Source organism: Pan paniscus, chromosome 2 (genome assembly GCF_029289425.2).
Source record: "Pan paniscus chromosome 2, NHGRI_mPanPan1-v2.0_pri, whole genome shotgun sequence".
NCBI classification, from domain to species: Eukaryota; Metazoa; Chordata; class Mammalia; order Primates; family Hominidae; genus Pan; species Pan paniscus.
The window spans coordinates 8,494,469-8,506,913 of NC_085926.1; the positions used below are offsets into that span (position 1 = coordinate 8,494,469).

General features: G+C 43.6%; 1 long non-coding RNA gene across 3 annotated transcripts in view; it reads right to left on the reverse strand.

Moving 5' to 3' along the window:
- LOC112439296 (uncharacterized) overlaps positions 1-12,445 on the reverse strand; it is a 549,643-nt gene that overhangs the window by 536,902 nt on the left and 296 nt on the right. For 2 of the 3 annotated variants that reach the window (XR_010111391.1, XR_004670438.3), the window contains exons 2-3: positions 9,675-9,974; positions 5,806-5,891 (exon numbers count right to left, since the gene is read on the reverse strand). This is a non-coding gene — a long non-coding RNA (uncharacterized LOC112439296). Of the gene's footprint in view, positions 1-5,791; positions 5,892-9,674; positions 9,975-12,445 lie in introns of all 3 variants that reach the window. The other variant, XR_010111390.1, reaches the window with a different exon arrangement.

The following is a 12,445-nucleotide window of genomic DNA, read 5'->3' on the forward strand; positions in this document are numbered from 1 at the left end:
TGTAAAGGAAAGAGAGTGTGTGTAATGCATTGCTTTACAACCAAATAAAGATGTCATGTGGACATTAAGCTTTCTAATTTGGTTTATATTATTCCAGCTACAATCAAAATGCACATGTGAATCTAAGATTGATTCATTTCTGGGTTGGATTGCCTAACGTTCTTTCTACTGTTATAAGTAACTTCCCGAAAAACCTTTCTCATGCTTTCTGGGACTCAGGAGCATAGTTCACCCTAAGATGCCCTCTGACCTGGTCACCCCAATTCTTCCTCTTGTACCCAAGGGCTGTGAGCCTCACTGCAGGATTACTGGCTCTTTGGGAGTAAACTAGGAAGTTCCTGAGTTCTCGAAGCCTTTTGTCACAGCTTTTCCAGTTCCTAGGCATGTGATGGGGGACAAGCATTCATGGTTATTACCAGGAGCTCAGAGAGACCAGAGTTCAACCCCCATCTCTGCCACCTGGCTCGGCATGACCACAGACAAGTTGCTTAATCACTTTGAGCTTCAGCTTCCTCATCTGTGAAATGGGAGTACTCACAGGCCCTAACTCTAGGATTATTGGGAGGATTAAGTGTGACTATCTTTGTAAAGGGCTTGGCTCAGTGTCTACCCACACGGCAAGAGCTCCACAAATGTTAGCTCTTACTCTTTCTAATGGAGGAGTGTTTGGAGTTATTTATTTAGATGTCCTAGAAGTTAAGCCACTGGAATCTGATACTTTTGGTAATAGAGAACTATAAGCGCCAGCCAGACTCAATTTTTCTTGCCTCAAGGCCCATTCTTTTCCTGTCATAATGCTCCCATTCATTACCTTTTGTTGTAATTGTTTGTTTAACATCTGTCTTCCCCAAGAGAGTGAATCCTGTGTGTCTTTTTACATTGCTGCATGCCCAGCAGAACTCTTGATACAGAAAGAGATGTGCAATTGTTATTTGTTAAATGCCTGAAAGACTGCTCCACAGATTGAATAACTGAGTGATTCAATGAAAAAAAGAACAAACTAAATGATAGAAATTGGGCATTTATATTCAACTGGAGTATATAAAAGTACTTTGCTAGCATGACAAGAGGTAGGACTACAGAATTGTAGATTTTACCTAGGAAATAGTAAGGTCTTTAGAGGAACACATAATAACTATTTCTGAATATATTGAAGAGTTTAATTCTGTGTTTGCTACCCATCAATGATGGGATAGGGACTAACACCCTACTGCAAAGCATTACTCACTTCACACTCACATGGCCCTCAAATTGTACATCCCTTCCACCCTCCGTCATAATCCAGGATCTGTTTGACAGCTTCTGACTTCAGTGTGACTATCCATGTCAGATGACGTAATTGCTAAACCATGTGTCTTGGGTTGTGAGAAAAGCTAGGAGAATCAACAGGAAGGCCCAAAACTTTTAAAGCTTAATTTCTGATAAGTAAGAATCTTTCCTGAAATCTCCCACCCACTCTTTTCTTCTGGGTGAGCTCATCCAGTCTTTCCAGAAAGACTGATCAGCAGCAAGGCATTGCTGGACTTTGTCAGGGGGATTTGGTGTCTTCATACCTTGTTCATCAGCCACGAACACACTCATCTTTCAGAAGCTTTGGAATTCTGCCCGTGGCTGTCTGGACATTCTGCTGCATTCCCAAGGGGCCTCTTGGGATGTGCATGGTTAGCCACAGAAAATCCAAATTATGTTTTTAAATTATTACCTGCCTTGTGTGAACAAACTAAAATGGCCATTGAGCAACATGCTGACTATCCTATTTTCCTCCTAAAAAATCTGTGATTGTGATAAGTGGAACAATTATTTAATGCCATTTTTTGTCACAAGGGAAGAATGGACTCCCAAATGCAGCCTGGGCAAAATCTTTTTTTTTTTGAGACGGAGTCTTGCTCTGTCGCCCAGGCTGGAGTGCAGCGGCGCGATCTCGGCTCACTGCAAGCTCCGCCCCCCGGGTTCACGCCATTCTCCTGCCTCAGCCTCCCGAGTAGCTGGGACTGCAGGCGCCCGCCACCACGCCTGGCTAATTTTTTGTATTTTTAGTAGAGACGGGGTTTCACCGTGTTAGCCAGGATGGTCTCCATCTCCTGACCGCCTGAGCAAAATCTTAAATGTCACTGGGAAGAGTTTCTCAGAGAACCAAACATGATAGCTAACTACCTGGCAATTAGCAAATAATTATACAGCTACCAAGTACCAAACACCTTCTCCATGCCAGGCACTAGGCTGCACACTGGTTGTTTAATCTGTGTGCCAGGACTATGAGGTTGGTAGTATTGCCTCCATTTTATAATAGGTGGATTGAGGATCATGGTAAGTAGCCAACCAGGGATTTGAACCAAATTTGTCTGACTCCAAAGCAGGAGCTTCTACCCCCTTACAGGTCATACCAGCTTACTGAGATAAGAGGGGAGGGCCACTGTCCACAAAGTGGAATATAATGGTGGAATCAAACTTAAGCAGAGTACCATAGTGCCTAAAACACGGAGAGGAGAGGAGGAGAAGGCCTCTCATGCGCATGATCCTAGCTTTCTAATAGATCAGCTGTCATCATGTGGGAAAGGGAGAGCCCTTCAAATAGATTTCAGAGGCTGGAAAAGTACAGAAGGGTGACAGCCCCAGGAAAGCAGATGTCAGCCCAAGGTAAAGAAGAACGTTCTAACAATCAGAGCTGTCCAAAAGTACTTGGAACTGGCTAGTAAAAAAAAAAAAAAGGGACGGGGGTGGGGGAAATGAGCTGCTTGCCATGGAAAGCATCCAAGCAGAGGGAAGCACACCCTGTTGGGATGCTACAAAGTTGGGGGATACGATACCTTTGAGGTTCTGTCCAGCTCCCAGCCCCTCTGTTTGCTTTGGGAAGATGCTTACTAATCCCCCTTGCCTGCACGCAGCTACTGCCTGTTACAGATATGCATGTAAAAGAATCTTTGCAGAATCAGTCTGACATGACAGTTTCATCTCCCTGGTGATGAAGAAAGCAATATGGGGAACTGTTATTATGAATCCTATTCATGACAAACAAGGAAGAACTGGGTGGACATTAAAAGGGAAGGGAATCTTGGGAGAGACAGGAAACTATGGGTGTGACTCTGTGCCAGGCAATGGGTGGGTGCTCTATGCACATCATCTCACTTCAGCTGGGTACCTCCCTCTTGATGCCGGGCTCATCATTTCCATTTTACAGCCAGAACAACCCGGGAGAGAAGTCAATTTGCCTGTGGCCACATAGCTAACAAGTGGTGGAGCTAGGGTTCGAACTCAGATATGCCTGACTTGGAAACCCTCACTCTTTCCTCAAAAGTATGCTGCCCAACCCAGTGAGGGGAAGGTGAGACAGGGCACTGAGAGGACAGTAGGCAGGACAGGTAAACTTTGATGGGCAGCAAATGAATAATGAGGCTTCAGCACAGAGTGGGACACGAAGGACTAGGACACTAGGTCAGAGGGAGAGGCTCGGGCAGGTAATTTCATCATTGAGGAAGGACGTGAAACTGGAAGAAAATGGATCAAGGCAGACATCCCCTTCTTCACAATTGATCCTAATTTTGGCCTTGAGCCCAAGCTACAGAAATTGATTCCAATCACAAATGATGCAGGGTCACAGATAGGAGCTCAGACACAGGTAACATTCAGAAGCGTCTGCACCATTTTTTTTTTCTAGAAAATGACATGATTTCAACATCCCATGGGGCAATGTTACCAGGTAACATTATGTTTCCCAGAAGGCTTTGGAAAATTAAAATGCCAACATGGCAAACAGAATGGAAAATGTGATAATGGGAAAAATGCTAAGGCTTTAATTATACTGATTTTATCTCCTCTCTGTCTCTTAAATTCTCCTGGAGAACACAGGTGCTATAAGACTTCCCTCCTCCGCTCACTAATTAGAGATTCCCTGATGGGAACATGCCCAATTTTCCCTATTTACTGGTGGGTAGAAGGTTATTCTAAAATGGAATGTTATTCTAAATAGGCTACATAATTAGGTTATTGAGGGTCACCTACAATTAGCCCACAGGTGTTAAGTGATGGGTAGGGAGGAGAGGAAGTGGTTTTTATCTCTATCACAGATCCTGTAGCATAGCACAGCTTGGCACATGGTAGACACCCAAGAAGTGGTCACTGGTATTTTAGCTATGGTTTTTACTTTTTCTCAGTGTTAACTTTGAAGTCTGACCCATGTGAGTTCAATTTCAGGCTCTGCAACCAGCTATGTGACCTTGCAAAAACTACTTAACTTCCCCAGGGCTCAGTTTGCTCTTCTGTAAAATGGAGATAAGATCGCCTGACTCAGGAGAGTGTCAGGAGGATTCAGTGAAATTTTGTGTGGATAGAGCCTGGCAACATCATGTTGGTGGTAGCTCAGAAACAGCACCTGGTACCAATTATCCTGAGCGTGTCCCTTGAAGCTGACAGTTCCCTCTTTGACAGGCCAATGTAAATCCACAAGCCAGTCCCCTCCAAGCTACTTCACCCCTGCCACTACTCTCCCTTTCCCCCAAGAATCAAAGTGATTCTTAGACTAAGAACTTGGAACTGCAGTATTGCTCCCTAATCCTGTTCAACACACTTTCTCAGTGAGTCATAGTGACAGCTCATTCCCTGAGGGACACGTAGATAATGACAAGGACTTTGCTATATCCTGCTGCAAACTCTACAAAAGTCAGCAAATTACAGAGATTCGGCTCAGTAAGAGGGTCCCGCTCAGCAAATTGCTCTAGGTTCCCTACTATCTCCACTTACAACGAATCCCCAAAGAATCAAGAGGAGATTAATGCAACTGGTACCCCTGGTCCAGGAATCCTTTCCCCATGGAAGGGCCATCAGGGCTCAAACCATACTTTTGCAGGCAGCCCCAAATCCACTCCTCACAGCAAGCCCTATTTTTTAGGGGCAATTTTTATTGATAATTATTTTAATAACAATATTTTTCTTGCATCTCCAACTTACAAGTCATTTTTATGTATAGGCATTCCTGAGCATAAGAAGTCTGATGGCCCAGGATTAGATTAGCTGAGGGAAAAGTACAAAACAGAAAGTGAAGGAAACCACTCACGAGAAGTGTTTGCCCACCTGTCGCCTCGTGGCCCAGTGATAGGCCCTGGTGCTATTTTCCATGACCCCATGAAAATACTGATGGTGGTGACTGTTGGCATCGCTTGTGTTCTTTGTATTTCTTTAATAAGGCAGTTCCCATACTTGAAGAGGCCGCATTTTTAAAGATGAGGAAACCCTGGCACAAGGGACTCAGTGCCTAAAGTCACTGTCAGTGGCTGAGGAAGAACTCAGCAGTCAGTCTCCTCATGACTCAAGAGCAGCCAACAGACCAGTCTAGAAGGCTGCTAAATTTTTATCTTGTCTTCCCAACACCTCTAATTGGTTTTCCTATTCTAATTCATTTCCAAGCCTCCAATTCTTTTAATTAATCCACATACTAATAGACAAAGATAATATAAAAGAAACATACCGGGCAGTTTATATCTGAGCAAGCCGGCTAAGGCTGCCCTAGGATCATCTCTCAAACTCACGGTTGTGTCAGCGTGGGTTAGTGTTCTGGCTGGAAATACTCAAAGGGGTAGCTGAAGGGGTTATTTATAAAGGAGAAAGCATGATTCAAGGACTCCCCACTGGTTCCCACAATAGCGGAAAGCAGGGACCACCCCTAGGCTGGAAGAGGCCAAGGGAGAGAGCAGTCACCAGACCAATGGGAGCTGTGGCTTTAGGTAGGGGAGATGCCACCCCCTCCAAAACCCTGCCCAGCCCAACAGGGAGGCAGTGGGAGAATAAATACACCCACCCCTGATTTCCTACCAGGACCGCGGACTGGCTGAATCCAATGGGAAGACAGCAAAGTCGTTCATGCGTGGAGTCCAAGGATGAACTTCCTGGGCACAGAGCTGGAGGAGGAGGGAAGAGAGTGAATCTGAGGGGCACATGGAAAACATCCAGAATAGTTCCCAAAGGCTGGGAGTCCAGTCTCTCCATCCTTGTCCAGGCTATGTCCTCACCCTGAAACTAGGGGTCTTCTGAGCAATCCCAGTGTGAGTTTGGATCCCAACTAGCAATGAGGCCTGGAACAGCTTACTTAACCTAGCGGAGCTTCAGTTTCTCATCTGCAAGTAGGAATAACACACTTGCCCCTGGGGTTGTTTTAAGGATTAAACTTATAAAGCACTAATGGCACATTGGAAATAAAAGGCATGTGTTCGCTTCCTTCCAGCTACCCAGAACGGGGGCTTCTCCAATTCTGCTGCCTGAAACAAAAATGATAGAGGCTTGACCACAGGCACACACCCCCTGAGAAGATGGATAGGCTGAATGTGTCATTAAATAGTACACTAGTTAAATTAAATGTATAATATGGTTAAATCCTCCAGAACCATAGCTAGTGTCATCTCCTAGATGCTAGAATAACAGAAAATGCTGCTTTAAAAAGGAGATACTCAGTTTATGGTACTTAGTGCCCCAGGAAAGTATAAGAATCAAGAATCAATTAAATGAAGTCTTTCATTTAAAAATAGGTACCGAGCTTTTTTACCCCGAGAGAATTAAATCTTTAAAACAGAACCAGGAGTGATGGGGAAGATAGTGCATTGGTTTTCTATACTGTGTAACAGTACCACTAATTTCACAGCTTAAAACAATACTCTTCCTCTCTCGTGGTTTCCATGGGTTGGGAGTTCAGACCTGGCTTAGCTAGGTCCTCTGCTCAGGGGCTCATAGGGTCTGAGCCAGGTGTCAGCTGGGTATGAGGTCTCCTCTGAGCCTCAGGTCCTCTTCCAAGCTCACGTGGTTGTTGGCAGATTCATTTCCTTGCAGATGTAGAACTCATGGTGGCTACTTCTTCAAGGTCAGCAGGACAGAAGGAAATATGACTCCTGTCTCTCACTTCTATACTGTCTTTTAAAGGGCTCACCCATCTAGGTCAGGCTCCCTTGGGAAAAGGTCCCTTTTGATTACCTTATTGGGGATCTTAATCACATCTGAAAAATCCTTTCACCTTTGGCATAAGACACAATGGTATTCTGGGAGTGATATCCCGACACCTTGGCTGTATTGTATTGGTTCAGAACAAGTTAAAGGTACCACCCATACTAATGGACAGGGAATGATACAAGGGCCCAGATCTTTAGAGGTCATCTTAGAATTCTGCCTATTACAGATAGAGACAAACAAGTGGATACACTGTGTAAGACAGGGGAAATTAAGATCGTTATCCCCATCTCCCAGAGACTCCAAAGTATCTTGTTCAAATCACCCAGCTTGCCCCTGCGATGGAGCTAAACATGCAGATTTTCTAGGACTAAGGCATTTGTGCCTTCCACTCCCTTATTAATCTGTCAAAGAAGGGAACGGCCCCATTGCACCATCAGGTGGGATGTGTGACTGATATGCAGGGCAAGTTTATCACTCACCCCCAGTAAATCATGACAAATTTGAATTGCAAGATGATGGTCAGCCACATTTTTAGCAGAACCAGGATCAAAATGCGGGGCTCCAGAGTCCTGATCTATTGTTATTTTGTAACATAGAAACACATTTTCCTTGTGTTTTCCACTGCCCTTGTCAAAGACTGCATGGCAAGACACTGCTTGGGTCAAACAGTCATGTTCTGTTTTGATCCAGATGTTTTAGCCTTATAGGCAAAAACCTTTCTGGTTCTAAGAGGTCATTCAAAAACCTGGAAAAAATTAGATAGTTATTCTAAAGTGAAGGTTACCATGAAAATGACAGGAAAGAAACCAAAAAACTTAAGTTGTGAGTAATTCACATATATATGGTACAAATGTTGGTCCAAGTTGATACAAATTAAGGTAGAAGGTTCATGTATATTTATATTGTTAATTCAGATATACTGTGTTCCATGGACCATTTCTGTCTACCGATGCTTAAGTGTTCGTTGTTTTTAATGAATACAATATGTAAAAAAAAAATAATAACCAAATAGGATTTGGTTATAATTTAATTTAACTAGTGTACTATTTAATGATACAAACAACATATTATTCATGTTTTCACATTGAAATAACTTGGGCCCTGCTTGCTACATTGTAACAGTGAAAACATCATTGTGAGCCATGATTATTGGGGATTTATGAAGGTGTTGGCATGAAACCAAAAGAACTGGGTTCAAGGTCTTTCTAGTTCTGCCCCTTTCTAGCTTTGTGACTCTGAGAAAATCACTTGTGCCTCCCAATGCAGTGTTTAGAACACATAGTAGACCACACTGCACCAATCAATTACCAGCTTCTAACTGCTCAGCTTTTCCACCTGAGAGTGAGACGTTGCGAGTTACTGATAGCTTTCCATTAGTACTTTTGGTGTCCTTGCTGTGAGTAACACAGTAAATCAGACATTGTCATTCCCCTGCTTAAGACTCTCTATAACTGCTCTGCTCAATATGGTAGCCACCAGCCAGATGTGGTTGATGGTAGCTAGATGGTAGCCACCAGCCAGATGTGCCTATTGAGTATTTGTGACATGGCTAATCTGAAGAGAGATGTGCTGTAACGGTAAAACACACACCAGATTTCAAAATGAAGCACACACATAAAAAAGAGTGTAAACCATCGCAATAATTTTTATATTAATCACAGGTGGGAATGACATTTTAGTTATATTGAGTTTAATAAAATATATAATAGCTATTTCACCTTTTTCTTTTTGATTTTTTTTAAATACGACTATTAGAAATTGTCAGATTACATACATGGCCTGCATTGTGTTCCAGTGGGAAAGCACTGATGTCTAACCTCCTGCCATTTCCAGGAGAGAACATAAACTCCTTAGCATGGTTTATGGGGCCCACATGAGCCAGCTCCTGCATGCCTCACCTGAGGCTCCTCATACCATTCTCCCTGACCCACTACACTGACCTCATGATCCCTCAGACACACCACACTCGCACTCATCTCAGGGTCTCTGCTCTCATGACCCCATCCTCCTGGAATGTTCTCTCCATGGGGACTGTACTCACAGCTGACTCATTCTCCTTCACTGGGGCTTAGTTCACACACCACCTGCTCAGCCAGACCTTCCTGGACCCCCTAATCTAAAATGACTGTGTCCAATGAATTTCTCCATTTATTTCCTCCTAGGCACTCATTGCCATCCTTAATTACCTTATCTAAATATCTATCCACTTGTTTAATGCCTGTCTCCCCTACACACATTAGAATAGAAGCTATATGACGGGAGGGACATTTCCTGTCTTATTCACTGTTGCATCCTCAGCTCAGGGCCTAATCCATAGTATTTCCCAATTCAATATTTGTTTCTTTAATTAATTTGTTCATGAATGGTAAAAAGAATACGAGACTCAGAGTCAAAAATCCCAGTTAGGACAAGCCCAGTGATAATGACGACAACAACAACAGCAGCATCTTAATCCAAGTGCTTCCTGTTTTGCTTATAATCAACCATCTGCAATCATTATGGAAGCAGTGCAGTATAGGTGAAAGGGTGCAATCTGAAGTTAAAAACTCTGAATTTAAATTTCAGCTCTGCCACTTGCCAGCTGTATGACCTTTGACACAGCCCTGGGACTGTTTGGGATTTCTGTTTTCTCTGAGACTAGTTGTCTTGGAGTTCAAGTAAGATTAGGGCTCTGTCAACCAGGGAGCCCCAGAAGTAGTTACTAGACCAATATGTTCTCCAAGGAGAAGAACTCTTTTATTTACCTTGATGTTTCCAGCACCTATCAGAGGGCTTGGCTTATGGCAAGTATCCCAAAACTCCTTGATAGATGAATGAATGCTTCTAATAATCCCGTGTCAAAAAGCGATGATCCTTGGAGAAATCAGATCTCTACTCTTTCAACTAGGAAAAGATATCCAATTTTCTTCCAAAGAGAAGTGAAGAGGACCTCAGAGCTGGAGTGAGGCTCAGGTGCAATAACTATATTTCCCTCATTCTCCTGAAAAGTCCCAAGTTGTCATGGTCTGTCCAGGTGTCCGGTTAAGTCTCTGAATATAGGTCCCCTGGAACAAGAGGGTCAAGTGTAAGGTTTAAAGTGTCAAAGTCAGAATCCTCAGCTGAGGAGACAGCAACTTCTAGCAGATAGCAGGGATCCCCTCTCTGCCTACAGCAGGTCTTTTTCCAGAAAGGAGGGAATGAGCCACCCCATGCAGCAGCTCCTGACACTCGCGTTCTGAGAAATTCTGAGAAACAGCTGCAATATCTGCCTCCTTAATTGTACCTGGAGCCAAGGGTAAAAATAAGGAGGGGGAGAGACTCTTGTGGTTGGAGCTATTAATAAATAGTGTTAACTTAATAAAATTAGTATTATTTCATGGAACAATGATTTTTCAAGATGGGGCAAGGAGGGTGGCTGGGAAGGGAGTGGGAAATGACTTCACTGGGCAGGCTTTTGCCTCGTTTGAAAGGGATAAAGCTTGCCTTTGTTATATTCCTGGCTTCTGTTCCCACAGCTCTAAAATATAAAGGCTTCTGGCATGACATCCTGATTTAGCACTATTGTTCCTAGGATTTGCTACTGAAAGGACTATTCACGTGGAAACCTCCTCTCCCAGGCCAGGCTTCTGTTGGCCACTGTTTATTTACATACTGGTTTAACATGCAGCCCACCTTGGAAGTTTGGACAAACCAGGCCAGGTGTGCCATTGCACCATCTCTCCCTATTCTTACTTTGCCTGCTTACTGCATGGAGGTAGAGAGTAGAAGAAGGTTACCAGAGGTTGGGAAATGGTGGGCTGGGGTGTGAGGGGATGAAGAGAGGTTGGTTAATGGGAACAAACACTGTCTGATAGCAAGAAAAAGTCTAGTATTCAACAGCACAGTAGGGTGACTATAGTTAACAACAATGAATTGTATACTTCAAAATAGCTAAAAGAGGCTAGGTGCGGTGGCTCACTCCTGTAATTCCAGCACTTTGGGATGCCAAGGTAGGAGGATCACTTGAGGTCAGGAGTTCAAGACCAGCCTGGCCAATATGGTGAAACTCTGTCTCTACTAAAAATACAAAAATGAGCCAGGTATGGTGGCTCATGCCTGTAGTCCCAGCTTCTTGGGAAGCCGAGGTGGGAGACTCACTTGAACCTGGGAGGCAGAGGTCACAGTGAGCCAAGATCGCGCCACTGCATTCCAGCCTGGGCAACTGTGCGAGACTCTGTCTCAAAAAAAAAAAAGAAAAAAAAAAAAGAAAAGCTAAAAGTGATTTGACATGTTCCCAGTACAAAGAAATTATAAATGTTCAAGGTGATGGAAATCCTAAACACCCTGATTTGATCATTACACATTGTAAGCATATATCAAAATACCGCATGTACAATCATTATGTATCAATAAAACAAATAAAAGCCAGAACCCAACCTCTATTCATTTGCCAAATGTGTACTGTGCCTATACCACATGCTAGGTGTTTGAGGACATAGCCGGGAGCAAACAAGGCAAAAATCAATTATAGCAGAAATCTGTGAGAAAAGAAATAGGTCATCCCTCATCTTGGAAAAGATAAGCCACAAAAAGCCCTTTCCAGGAATATGTAACAAAAAGTCACAATTCAGGATCCCTGGCCGAGATTTGGGACGACTGGAGATGATGATAAGAACTAAACTGGAGGAGGCTTTCACGAGGAAAAAGCCTCCAGCAAGAGACAGCCCCACAATGGGAACTGCAGCCTCCCCTTCTCCCCAAATCCCTCCCGAGTGGTGTACTTCGGGACCACTCTTCGTCTCTGTGCAACCGAGTTTTATTTTAGCCCACAGGACCCTGGTTTTTCTGGCAGGGGGCACTGCAAAGACGACGGGTTACAGGCCGAACACCTCACAACAGAGACAGCAGTATTCTCTCCAGGATAAAAAGGGCTTGTGTTTAATCCTCAGTCAGGGCAGGGGGGAAATGCCTCTGGGAATCCAAGTCTGTGGAACCGGCTCAGCAGAGAGATGTGGCTTTATAGGCAAACAACGTGGCATAGAGAGAGGAACCTGGCCAATTCTGTCTTGTAAGAGTAGTTATGTTATGTGTTGCAAGGACTCCACATTCCATGGATTTGTGAACTCAGATGGAATCTTGTTTGTCCAGGCCTGCATGACCCCATTTATCTAAAAATTACTAACTTCCTAGTTTATAGTTTACAATCCTGTGCCCGCCGCCCCCCTCCCCCCCCCCACCACGCCCCCATGAACTTTCTCTCTATTACTCTCAGTCTCTCAGGTTAAAGCCTTGCTCAATAATTCAGCTGTGGACCAGTTATTCTGATTATTTCCTCATCTATCGTCTTACAGTCATCATAATAATAATATCTGAGATAATATGAGCATACAACAAGACAGTATGTCCATAGGAGCATCTCTAAGATCAGGACAGTGATTTCTTGCTCATGGAATAGGAAGGATTTATGTTAAAGCAAGTTATAAGAAAGCAGTTTAATACTTTACAAACGTTAAGTTTAAAAAAATCATAACTCGCTGGAATCTTTTCTCCTCTCTGG